The sequence below is a fragment of the Sycon ciliatum genome, chromosome 3, assembly GCF_964019385.1.
Source record: "Sycon ciliatum chromosome 3, ocSycCili1.1, whole genome shotgun sequence".
In the NCBI taxonomy this organism is placed as follows: domain Eukaryota; kingdom Metazoa; phylum Porifera; class Calcarea; order Leucosolenida; family Sycettidae; genus Sycon; species Sycon ciliatum.
Genome location: NC_088645.1, coordinates 7,843,155 through 7,856,432, shown reverse-complemented (window position 1 = coordinate 7,856,432; position 13,278 = coordinate 7,843,155). Strand labels below are relative to the sequence as shown.

The following is a 13,278-nucleotide window of genomic DNA, read 5'->3' as shown; positions in this document are numbered from 1 at the left end:
GAACCTGTATTGTCAGAGATCCAAAGCCAGTTCTGATCAACTGTGGTGTTGCCACCCTGCGCAAATGCACTGATGGCACAAGTCAAATTGTTCTCAAACGCTTCTGCGCCTGTATTGTCAGAGATCCAAGGCCAGTTCTGATCAGCTGTGGTGTTGCCACCCTGCGCAAATGCACTGATGGCACAAGTCAAATTGTTCTCAAACGCTTCTGCACCTGTATTGTCAGAGATCCAAGGCCAGTTCTGATCAGCTGTGGTGTTGCCACCCTGCGCAAATGCACTGATGGCACAAGTCAAATTGTTCTCAAACGCTTCTGCACGTGTATTGTCAGAGATCCAAAGCCAGCTCTGATCAGCTGTGGTGTTGCCACCCTGCGCAAATGCACTGAACGCACAAGTCAAATTGTTCTCAAACGCGGCAGCAACTCTCAGGCCCTGGTAGCTGTCAAGACCAAGCTGTACTCCGTCCTGAATTCACTGGCGCGTGGCCAGCAAAAGCATCCTGTGAACGAGATTATCCGCGGCTTAAACATGTGGACTGACTATGAGTTGGATTCACTTGCAGACATGTCGGCGACTAGCATGCGCTGCCTCTTCTATAACTCCTCCAGCAAGCAGCAGCTTTTATTGACAGGAATTCATGGGATCAAAACTCGAGGGTGAGGGGGCCGCCTCGGCCACACGCGATGAATATCTCCTTTTGCATTGACGGACCGGTTTTGTTGAAGTGATCTCCCCCCGATAGCGATGAATATCTCCTTTTGCATTGACGGACCGGTTTTGTTGAAGTGATCTCCCCCCGATAGGCTATGCCTTTGGGGAATTCTTTAAATACAGCCGCTTTTATACACAGGCACACTCCGTACGCTAATGTGCGGGGATACGCTAACGTACCGCTAACGTCCGGGATACGCTAACGTACGGGGATACGCTAGCGTGCGGGGATACGCTATACGCTGAACCTCCCCTCTCAATTACAATCACGTCCTCGCGATTCGAAAACTAGGTGATAGCCGGACACCAACAACAGGCTGCGAGGTAGAAGAAACTGGCGGCATGCATGGCCGCGTCGGGACGACCTCGACGATAGGAGATAGGCAGAATGGATGACTTGCATTTTTTTTACTAAAAAACACAGCCCTACTGATAATCAGGGGAAGAGGACAACTGAAATGACACTGGACAACAAGACAAAGGGGAGTAGGGGCGATGTGCCCATGTGGTTGGCGCGGCTCATCCGACCGGAGGTTTCGGAATCATAGCCTACGACCAGGCATCGATAGGAATGCAGCTAGGGAGGGAGGGAGATCAAGTGAGAAAGAGAGAGGGGGAGAGGGAGAGGGAGAGAGATACAGGTATGTATTCGCGAACAGCCTCGGTTGATATCCGGCCGCAAAAGACCGTAAGCGCCTATTTGCTGTTCGCCGTCGTGCGATCCGAGCTGCCTGTGGTGCCCATTACTGTGCTGACGTGGACCCCCTTTACCACTCTCTTAAGCTATGTCCTCTGGAACACCGCTTCTTACAGTTGTTCATTAGATCTTTCAGTGTAAAGTAGCTCACCCGGTTGCCAGTTTAGATTCTCTATTTTGCAGACGAAGCACAGAAGCCATATAATTTTTCGACTAGGCCTTTCATTTCATTACTCTTCAGGTTGAATGCAATGGTGATTAACAAGGTAGTAAGCAAGTCCTTATAACCGGCACTTTTGGCGGACAGAGCATTGACAAAAATAGCACTTGAAAAATAGCGCTAGTGGTACCAACAGCATATTTGGCGGTCAGAGCATAGACCAAAATAGCACTTTAAAAGATAGCGCTAGTGGCGCCAAGTACACAGTGAGACAATGAATATTACCAGTATTAGACAACAGTGTATCAGACAACAGTGTATCAGACAACAGTGGGGACCACCGTACTACACGGTACTACACTAGCGCTATCTTTTAAAGTGCTATTTGGTCTATGCTCTGACCGCCAAAATATGCTGTTGGCGTCACTAGCGCTATTTTTCAAGTGCTATTTTCGTCAATGCTCTGCCCGCCAAAAGTGCCGGTTATAAGGACTTGCTTACCACCTTGTTAATCACCATTGTATTCGACCTGAAGAGTAATGGAATGAAAGGCCTAGTCGAAAAAATTATAATGGCTTCTGTGCTTCGTGTGCTGATTTGCTTTCCTCCAACCAAAAATCTATTCTCTATTTTGTAGGCACAGTACACCTGCTTACACCACTCGCGGCTCTTCTGCAAATAATCTTTCGTTATGCCGATATAAGACTGCATGCGGGTATCGCTCATTGTCTAGTAGGACTGCTTTACTTTGGAATGCTCTGCCCTTTGAAATGAAGTCGTCTAATACGTCTTCTGCATTTAACGCCCATCTTGCCTGCCTTCTTAATGACGGGCCACAATGTACCCGGTTAAAACAGTTCCTTTTTGAAAATGTTGTCAATGAGTGATGTGTCGCTTTGTTTTGCTTTAATTGGTGCTTTCCCCAATGTCATGCAGTCGTATTTATTCAGCTTTTATTTAGAAAAGCGATCCTGTCAGCTTTTCTATTATTGTGTTCACATGGCGCTACCTAACGACACCGCTATTCTGACACGTTGTCTACGTAGCTACGTAAGTTTCTACGTAAGATGCTCGGTACCTGGTCCTGGACCATGCCACCAGGGAGCTACTCCATGGCTCCTACCATCGCGCGGCCGACTGGCGCCATGGCCGCATGCGTGTGCATTGCAGACCTTTTGTTGTTGCCTTTTCGGTTGTGCATGCACGACGAACTTCCTTCTTTGGAACTGCTTCTTGCATGAGCTGTTTCGGATATTTCGTCTCCTGGCCTGGCTTATTTCGTTTCGGCGCTGCTGAGACCTGCGTAGGCGGATTATTACTCAATGACAGGTGAGTTGACCAGTTCCCTTTGGAAGCAGTGACAGCTTGTCTGAAGGCAGGAATACCACTTCCCATGATATGCTTCCAGCATCCAAATGATCACCAGCAATAATGGTTTCATCTCTCACTACATGGATAAGCAAGGGAAAAGATTTGATACACCCACTATTCAGCCGCAACCCTGCATCAAAGTTGTTGTTGTTGTTGTTGTTACTTTATTTTACTTCACCAGAATTACAGGCAGTAGAATGCCTTCTCACTAGACCAGGTCTAGTTCTCACAAATGATGAAGAATGTGAATGAACATGCTAAAGCTAATGAAAAAACAAGAAAAAGAAAAAGATGAGAAAATCTTGTGTTTTATATTTTATGACGGTATTTGTATGTGAGTGACAGTGATTAAATGACAAGGGAAAGAAAAGAAAAAGATAGAAAGAAAAGAGTAAGGAATAAACGAAGCAGATGTACGAAATAGAAATAGAGAAGTTGAGGTATTTGAGGAGAAAAGTCAGTTTGTCGATTAGAGACCAACCCAAAAGATCAAAATGCACATGTCTGACGAATGAGTCAAGACAGAGAAAGCGTGTCAAGAACATCTGGGCACAGCAGGGCTTTGAAACCCAGAATATCTTCATGGCAACGAATATTTGCCGGAAGCCTGTTCCAATACACGCTGCCCACGACTTGCATGGACGCTCGAGATGCTGGTCCACGAACGAATGGAATTTGGAGAAGACGTGAGACCTGGCCACGTGTAACACGGCGTGTGCTTTGCTCAAGACCAGGTTCAGCGATCAACAGAAAGAAAGGCGAAAATAGCATGCTTGCATTGGAGGCAAGACATCTATGGACAAAAACAACAATCTTGAGCTTATAATGGTGGATCAGTGGGGAAATATTTAATCTAGAAATAAGAGGTGCGGTCGGTGTTTGACGAGGGAGCTGAAACACAGCTCTGACTCCAGCCTTGCTGATCTTCCCCAAACGGTCCAGAAGCTGAGCTGTGAGGCTTGGGTAGAATGCTGCTGAAGCATAACACAGCTGTCTGTTTACCATACTGGTGTACCACGACCGTCGAGCTCTAAGCGTTAGTGAACGCCCGTGTCTCCACAATTGCCCTATGGTTTGTGCAGTTCTACGTGACACATAGTCGACATGTGGCCTCCATGACAATTGGTCGTCGACGATCACACCAAGGTATTTTGCGGTGGCCGTCACCTCCAGTTGCTCGTTGTTGCAGAAAACATCGGGTGTGGCAATGGCTGCGCCACGAGGCTGAACGAACATGACCTGAGTCTTGCTGGAATTCATTACGAGGCCGATGTCTTCAAGCCATCGGGAGATATCAGTTACTGCTCTCGTCAGAGTTCTGCCAACAAAATCTAAGTCAGGATGGGAGAAATCAAGGATTATATCGTCAGCAAATTCTTGGTGATTGACAGTTGCAGGAAGTGCTGTGTGCAGATTACGGGTGTACAACACAAAGAGAATGGGTCCAAGAACGCTCCCTTGCGGAACACCACGCGTACAGCCAACAGAGCAAGACAAGCTGTCCAGCACCCTCTTGCTGTGACCTGCCACTGGGGTAGTCACAGAACCAGTGTAGGGGTGCTCCTCCAATGCCTAGGGTGTACAGTTCATTAAAGGGGAACTCCGGTCCAAAATCACCCCCATTTTTTATTGCGGAATCCATTAGAGTATGTCGTAAGTGGTAGAATGGCGAAAACCGGAAGCTTCTACGACAAGGATAACACACCTAAATTACCAATTGCAATTTTCCATATTTGGCACGAGGGGCCCCCGCCCACCCTGTGACGTAAAACGTTCTCAGTGACCTCCAAATTTTTTTATTCAAATGGTAGACCTGCAGAAATTTTGAAAAAGGTATTCACTGTTTTTTCTTCAATCAATAACCCTTGTAGACCTACTAGTATTCATTCGATCATCATGTTGGAGGAAGAGGAGACCACGGGAGGTGTGGAGGTGGACGCCACTTCGGATTCAACAACACCGAGGCCTTTTAGGTTCGAGCCGAAGCGCGCATCATATCAGCGTCTGCGAAACTGTCTACAAGTAATATTTCTGAGACTACAAAACAGATGAACGTGAAGAGAACGCTTTGGTTGCAAGTGCTCGCGTGAGAAGCACTGCTTGATGCCGTTGCGGACAATGCAGCATGATGTGGAGCGAGGTCGAGTCGACTTGTTGCTGGGAGGTTCCTGCAGCTTTCAGTAAACGCGGCGAGCAGGAAGGGCTGCAGTGCGTCACGCAGCACTCAGAGTTTGCTGTTGTTTGCCTGCAAAAATCAGTGCTCGAGGTGGCATTGCTTTCCTTCGAAGAATTTCGGGCAAGGTGTGGACCGTGGTCAAACAGGTGAGGATTCACTAAATCGGTTTCATTATTTCCTTTCTTTCCAAGTTTCATGTACCGGTACAAAGTAGATGGGAAGTGTTTTGCAATGATTTTGTGTACAGTATTCAAATTCACCAACTTCCATCACACAATCATGAAGTTCTATTGCACCCATGCCAATATAATTATACTGGTACAACGATGTCTTTCATTCATACTATTCCTAGCACTGTAAGTGTTTCAACTGTGTTAAAGTGATGTAAATTTGAAAAAAGGCCAAAGTGTCTTTAGTATAGTAGCCCATAGAAATATTAACTCGAATCCGAAACTATTTACACTGAAACTATTTACTTTTACACAATCATGAAGACACTCGTGGTATGTGTATCTACATCTCTCCAACTGTTTTGTGCAGGATTTGGAGACATGTGGCGTATAGACAATACACATGGTTCACCCATGGATACTTTGGACGCAAGCAGCGGCGTGTGATACCGTCTTGCGTGGTATCGAAGATAAAGCAGCTGTACCAGAAGCCAATGCAGATGCGCACTGGGGCTTTGAGGAAGCAGTTGGACATGATGATGATGATGATAATGCTTCTTGGCCTGGTTGACGTTCACATAATCATTGGTACATGTGCATGCAGAATGTAGAAAACAGTTGACAGACACGATTTATAACTATTCTTGACTCGGGCAATATTTGTGTTTTCGGGTGGGCGCATGCTTTGCACCAATGCAGCTGCACGAACAATCTGGTAAAGTTGACAGATACAATGGCACAAGACTGTACTGTGTTCGGGAGCATGGGGTTGTGACGGTGCCGTGTGCCGTTGCGAATGCCGAGAATGGTTGTATGCACATCGTTCAACAGGTCCTTCAAGAAGTTGCAGGACATTATTGTGCAGCTTCTTGGCCACTTTGTGCTCTTGGTGTATTCCAGCCTGTACCTGAGCACACCCTCCTTGGTTTTGGCGTGCGCTCTCCCTATATTGGCATTGTGGGACAGACATGCCGACTGTACCCGTGCTCTCATGCCATTGAGTGGACACGTTTTGGTGCCCACTTCAGTATGACAGCATGGAAATTTTCCAGACTACAAATCATACTGTACCTTGTATTTGTGGCAGTGTAGCTGCAACCGGAAAGTAACGCAATGGAAACTTACAGATAAAGAGAACCGAAATAACACACATGAGAACGTTCCATGTACATTACATCAATTCTCGACTTCACTGACTAGGATTTTGAGTAGAGGACTTTGAGTAGGACTGTAGTCGTTTAGAGCTACGTTCTGGACGGCACAAAATCATGCCGTTCACTTACCTCATCGTGCTCACGTTCCTGGAAGTAAATCGAAGATGGTCTTCTTTTGCTGGCAGCAGAGGTAGAGGAGCTACTAACTATTAGTATGACATGCACCGCCAAGTTTCAGGATGGCAGAGACCCTGGCTTCAAGCGTCGCTGCTGCTTCTGCTTATAGCCACCAATGCTTTGTGCAAACTCTTGTTGGAAATCTCTTTCATAGCACATCTCAGTGAAATGCTCAGTGCAGACACGATTATTTTTCGTCGGAGAAAAATCCTTCCAACATACTCTCCATAGCCAAGCTGTCGTCAGGTTCGCGTCAGCCAGAGGAAAGCCATGCTACGACAGCCCGCAGGCGCCTCTTTCTTCGTGACATTGTTGCATCCAGAGACGCAGCAGCGAGTCGTGACAATAAATCGGGCATGGCACAGAACAACAAGCACTTCAACAATGGCCAAGGACTTTTCATTCTTGCTTCAATTATTTGAAAATTTCATCTGAGTGGACCGGGCTGAGAACGTTTTACGTCACAGGGTGGGAGGGGGCCCCCTCGTGCCAAATATGGAAAATTGCAATTGGAAATTTAGGTATGTTATCCTTGTCGTAGAAGCTTCCGGTTTTCGCCATTCTACCACTTACGACATACTCTAATGGATTCCGCAATAAAAAATGGGGGTGATTTTGGACCGGAGTTCCCCTTTAACCAGCCTCTCATGTTGTACACGATCAAACGCCTTCGACATATCAATCATAACCAAACCAAGGTTGCAATGGAGAGCAGCGATCATGTCTTATAATGCTAAGAAGTGGTGGAGCTCGTGAGAGATAATTATTGTAGCAGCTTCAGAGGCGGATCGACTAAATGCATCCTTTCCTGGAAGCTTGACAATGTGCAGCCTTCCTTCCATTTTTTTGTTCCAAACCAAGAGCATTATAGCTAGCCTTGTTGAAGCATTATACAGATCAGCATTACAAGGTAGTTGTTGGATCATTATGATAAGCATTATACGAACATTTTCGGAGCATTATCCGCTGGACCCTACCCAAGAGCATTCGATGAACCAATATACAGAGGCAAGTAAATCGGCGTTGCTAGTCTGAGCTTATAGTTGTTGTTTTATTTGTTTTTTTACTATGTTCACATTCCCAGCTCGAAAATAATAAAGAAAGACAATGGTACTGATACTAGGACGAACGTCACGACTATTGAGCAGGAGCTGCACCGAGGCGCAGCAGTGATGGTGGGCATTGATGGCGCTGCCGACCTGAGGTCTCGGCATCACGGCCAAAAACACGCACCAAAAACAAAAGATAGAGCTGTACGAGTCAGCAACATGAAAAGAAAGGAAGGAAAAAAAGTACAACTCATTGGAGGGAAAGGAAGGTTTCTTCGAGAACAAGATTTTTAGAACTTTCTTATGATGAACTTCAATGGAATCGGATAAGACCTTAGCCAGGCCTAGCCCTTGGCGGATTATGCCGGCATAATATTTGGCATAATCTTGGGATTTCGTCAAAACATTATGCTCCGGCATAATATACGGATTCCAACGTGTAAGGTCGGCATCATTTTTCGGTTTAGACAAAAATTATGCTTAGGGGCATAATACAGCTTTGTCAGAAAGCCTGCAGATGTTTTTTTTAAATACCCCAGTTACGACTCCTTAAAGGCCTTGTCATAGCCCTTGGCGGATTATGCCGGCATACTATTTGGCATAATCTTGGGATTTCGTCAAAATATTATGCTCCGGCATAATAATACGGATTCCAACGTGTAAGGTCGGCATAATCTTTCGGTTTAGACAAAAATTATGCTTAGGGCATGGCCGTGTGTGTATGCGTGGTTTCTCAATCCTCTATGTACAGCGTGAATACATAGTGGAACCGAGCATAACTCAGCATAATTCAGCTTATTTGTTGGCATAATTGTGGCATAATCACATTGGCCGGTGTTTCCACCGAGTCTTGAGATGTTGTAATAAATATATATACACAAGGGAATGGTCTCAAACTGCGGAGAGTGCTCAATGCAAGCGAGGCAGAGCTTTATCACACACAAGCGGAAAAACCGTCAGAGATCAAATTCCATTACACAGTGTTCAAGATGCACAAATTATTCAACAGGAACACTGTGAAGATCGTATATAGCTGCATGCCGAATATGGCCCGACTCATTAAGGCCCACAACAAGAGAGTGTTGCACCCACCAACACCGGACAAGAACTGCAACTGCAGGATCAAGAACTCGTGTCCACTCGAAGGAAAGTGCCAGGCGGACAACGTCATCTACCAGGCCATGGTGTCGGACGACACTCGTAACGCCAAGGTCTATACCGGCATGTCTGCGCCGCCTTTCAAAGCTCGCTACTCCAACCATTTGACTACGCTCAAGCATGACCGCTATGAGAATTCCACCGAGTTGTCAAAGCATGTTTGGTCGATGGAGCGGGACAACAGACAGTACGTCATTGACTGGAAGATCCGCGACAGGGCCACCTCGTTCGATAACACGTCCAAGAGATGTGGCCTCTGCACTACCGAGAAGTATCATATCCTCGAAACCGACGCCCGCACTAGGCTAAACAAGCGAAATGAGATTGTGTCAAAATGCAGGCAAGAAAGCAAGTATGTCCTATCAAATTTTGTGCCCGTCACATAAGGACCGTGATTATTCTATGGCCTTGGTAGCGCCTCTATATCTGTTACCTGGCATGGCACCACTCTGCGCTATCACCTTTCCCTAGGCACTCTGTGCAATGCATCATGAAAAATGGGCTGGTCACACCCCGCAATATCATCACCCTCATCTAGCACCTAGGCACTCTGTACAATGCATCATGAAAAATGGACTTGTCACATCCGGGACCCGACATAATGATAATTTTCACACTTCACACTCCATAGTGACGGAGTTCACACCTTCTGATTATATAAGCAGTGTATCATACTTTGTTTGATCATCCATCTGATGATCCGTTGCTTGAATGGTGAAACACTGTGTAATGGAATTTGATCTCCGACGGTTTTTCCGCTTGTGTGTAATAAATATATATAAATAATCAAAAGCCTTTGCTGTTTGCGTTATGCAGAGCTCACTGACTTGTCAGTTTGAGCACTCTGGCGAGGTACGTTCGGGCCTGATTGGAAATTTTTATTTCCATTGCTATCAGGTTCGGACTCATTCCTCTGTGCTGCGCTGACGAGTCCACAAAGGACGAAACAGTTCTGTCCGCAGATTGAGTAAATAATCAAAAGCATAATTTGACGATTGGCCGAGCATAGTCCGCCGATGGCTAGCCAGGCCACACCAGGCTGTGGCAGCATATTCAAACAATGGAAGGAGATAAATTTTATACATAGCTGAACGGCACGTAATAGAGAGATGTTTACAATGACTTTTAATATAGCCAAGAGCACGGATGACTTTATTACAAATGCAATCTACATTAGCCGACCAGGACATGGATGAACCGAACATTACCAGTAGAATAAAACAACAACAACAGCAACAACAACCCCGAGGTGATTGTTCTCCTTTACCGTCTGAATTTCTGTTGGTGAATTGGGAAAGGTGAACTTAAACATTGAGGCAGAATATAAGAACGAAATGTCCGGTTCATCCAGGACATGGATGAACCGAACATTACCAGTAGAATAAAACAACAACAACAGCAACAACAACCCCGAGGTGATTGTTCTCCTTTACCGTCTGAATTTCTGTTGGTGAATTGGGAAAGGTGAACTTAAACATTGAGGCAGAATATAAGAACGAAATGGCGCTTTTAGTGACATTTTGCAGACAAATCCCCATCTAGTAGGGCGCAGTCACCTAGTTTCGGTGGAAGTGGCGAGTCCGATTGGGTATAAAGGAGGAGGTTACCAAAGGAGGAAGGGAGCGTCTCAGCTTCCTCGGACCAAGACCATTCAACTCAGCACCCAAATCGGCCCGATTTTTTCGATCGGCTAAGAAAATGTCCAAATTCGGCCATATTATGAGCCCTAAAGTCAGAATTCGGCTCAAGGCAGTACCTGAAGTCACCGCTCGTAATACAATGTGCATTAACATGTACGCTTTTACATGTACAGGCACTAAAACATCGATTTTCGGCGAATTCAGTGCGAAATTTGCAAATTCGGCGCAATTATCGGCGATTTCTTCACAGCCATTGATTTCGTCGTCTTTTCTTGCTGGCCGATTTCGGAAATGCCTAAAGTCCCAGTTACCTTTTCGCACTATACTGGTTACAGGGATTGTATTTGCATGCTATTGAGGCACAAATACATGTACATGTACATGTACCGGTACATCGTTTTTTTGGCGAGGTTATTACATGTACACCGGTACTTCCCTTTTATGGTGGCAGACTACCGAAATATTCCCTAAAAAATCGAATTTGTAAATTCATATCGAATGCTATATCAGTTAAAAGAGCATGAATAGCTGCAAGACGGGGATACTAGCTGCAAGATCTCTGAACATTTTGTCTCAATCTGACCAGCCGTTCAAGAGTTGTGGCCGAAAATGCGCCCTTGCAAGGAAAGATTTTTTTTGTTACACGCTGTCATTTTTTGGCAGCACTGGATTTGAATCTGGGCAGACCGTGTGCAACTTGTCGTATCATGGAAACACGCGAAAGTGTGCAGAATTTTGCTCCAAGTCCAAAAAATCACGTTTTCCCATGTATTGGGCTGCACGGCGGCGGGCTTTACCCGCCGCTGTGGAGCAGGACTTTTGCCAGCACCCTCGTGACGTTGCAGATATGTGTCTTGATTATTGTAGTTGACGTTGATTTAGTGATTTTGGCAAGTTAGAGTCGTGTCAAGAAGTCAGGTAGGATTCAGTACTAGGCAGTAGTGGAACGTGAGTGGTAGTCTTTGCCGATTTTTGAGGGTAAAAGTAGTAAGAAAGGGTTTGCTCCCCACACCGGAGCTCGCGCTATTCCGCCGACTTTACTTGACACTTGACTGACTCACGACTGCCATCCAGACAGAGCACACGAGAAGTCCATCGAACCTTCGACTCGGTAAACCTGCAAGAAAGCACCACTCCCTGCTCAATACACAGTGTTTCGGGGAATTCACCCCTCATCAGTTGAGCTTGAGTAGGCTGAGGAAGATTGTGCCTAAAGAGCACCACTTATATAGTGCTCTCCAGGCACAAACATCATCAGGGATACAAACTTACAGAGACACTCCGTTTCCAGCGCGACAAACACCTCGTGAACACCAGATAGCAGCGTGAGTCAGTGTCGCTCCTGGACGGTGAGACAGACGTCGAGGACCCTCGGTCATTCGCAACGCTGTCTGTCTGTCTGGATGGCAGTCGTGAGTCAGTCAAGTGTCAAGTAAAGTCGGCGGAATAGCGCGAGCTCCGGTGTGGGGAGCAAACCCTTTCTTACAATCATCGCCGAAGTCGCAACCACTACTTCGTAAAAGTAGTAGTTTTCTATTATTTTACTAGGGGAGTCCCAACAGGCTACTGCCTTTTTTACTGTGAACCCTAGGAGGGTATCCTGGATTTGGTGTGCAGCGTTGTGGAAATGGCTTGCTGTGGAGGTCCCAGCACTGGATGTTGTATCAAAGGGACGACCTCGTAGCAAGTGCTAAACCTAAACAAATTAAAAAATTGACTTGCGTCTGTGGGAGTGTGTGAGAGAACGCCCACTCGTGCCGGTGTGACAGATTCCAAGGCCACGTTGAGGGGCCCTATCCCACCACCATGGCTGCTTCTGGACTTGTTGCAGGTTTGGATCCCGCGCAAGGACAGAATGGGCACAAAAATGTGAAAAAATTGTAAATGCATTTTTTGGCTCCTGGGTGGCTCGCATACCGTGGCACTATGCCGGAATTTTGAGTTTTTCGGCCTGGAAAGCCTGTCAGTGAGGCGCAAGAACTTTTAAATCATGGCCAGAGGGCCAACATAGTGGCAGAAGTGTGTGGTGAAAATGTCACTCAAATCCATTGAGAGACACCAAATTTACGGTCAATTGAATGCCATATGAAATTTATGGGTAGGCTGCTACCTAAAAATCTTTGAGTGAAAAAAAAGAAAGTCCCCGTATCACTTACTATCGCTATAATTATATACATGTACATTGTAGTTCTGACAGATGTGTTGACTTTCGGACGAAGACTTCACACAGGATCTAATCTGGTTGCTGGCGATCTGGCTAAGTGCTCTTCCCGTATGTCACATGACTGTCGCCTTGGAGTCGACCAATGACTGATCTTCATGTACATGTAGATGTACAGTCATGTAGATTGTACTACGTTGTATCAGTGCTTACCGGATCTAGGCTAGCCATAATTATGCCTACTGCAGTACTGGGGACCGTGCGTGGAATGAGGATACATGATTGTAATTCTAATCCATTGTGTTAATTTGCCCGTAAAAGAGGCCTAGAAACAAAACAACATGTAGTACAGATTCAGTCAGTACATACTATTGCTTCTTTGCTCAGAAATCAAGTGAACACTCATTGCCCCAAGGTAGATTCCATCGCCTAACTCTTGTTCTGGCTTCAGTTTAGCGCCATGGCCGCTGACACAATGTAGGTGTGACTAGAGTACGCTATGTGCCTGGACGGATGTTTAGCATAAGCAATGCAGTCACATAAAGATTATTATTACATTGTCCTCGGTATTGTACGACTTGAGCACTGTCCCAACTTCCATCCAATATTGGATGGAAGTTGGGACAGTTATTATGCTTCCGCCCCCGCTGTG

At 45.9% G+C, this 13,278-nt stretch overlaps 1 long non-coding RNA gene across 1 annotated transcript; it reads left to right on the top strand.

Moving 5' to 3' along the window:
• The first annotated feature begins 4,911 nt into the window (after positions 1–4,911).
• Positions 4,912–5,930, top strand: LOC135812441 (uncharacterized). The gene is made up of 2 exons (XR_010552801.1): positions 4,912–5,263; positions 5,658–5,930. It is a non-coding gene; the product is annotated as an uncharacterized LOC135812441 (long non-coding RNA).
• The last annotated feature ends 7,348 nt before the right edge of the window (positions 5,931–13,278 follow it).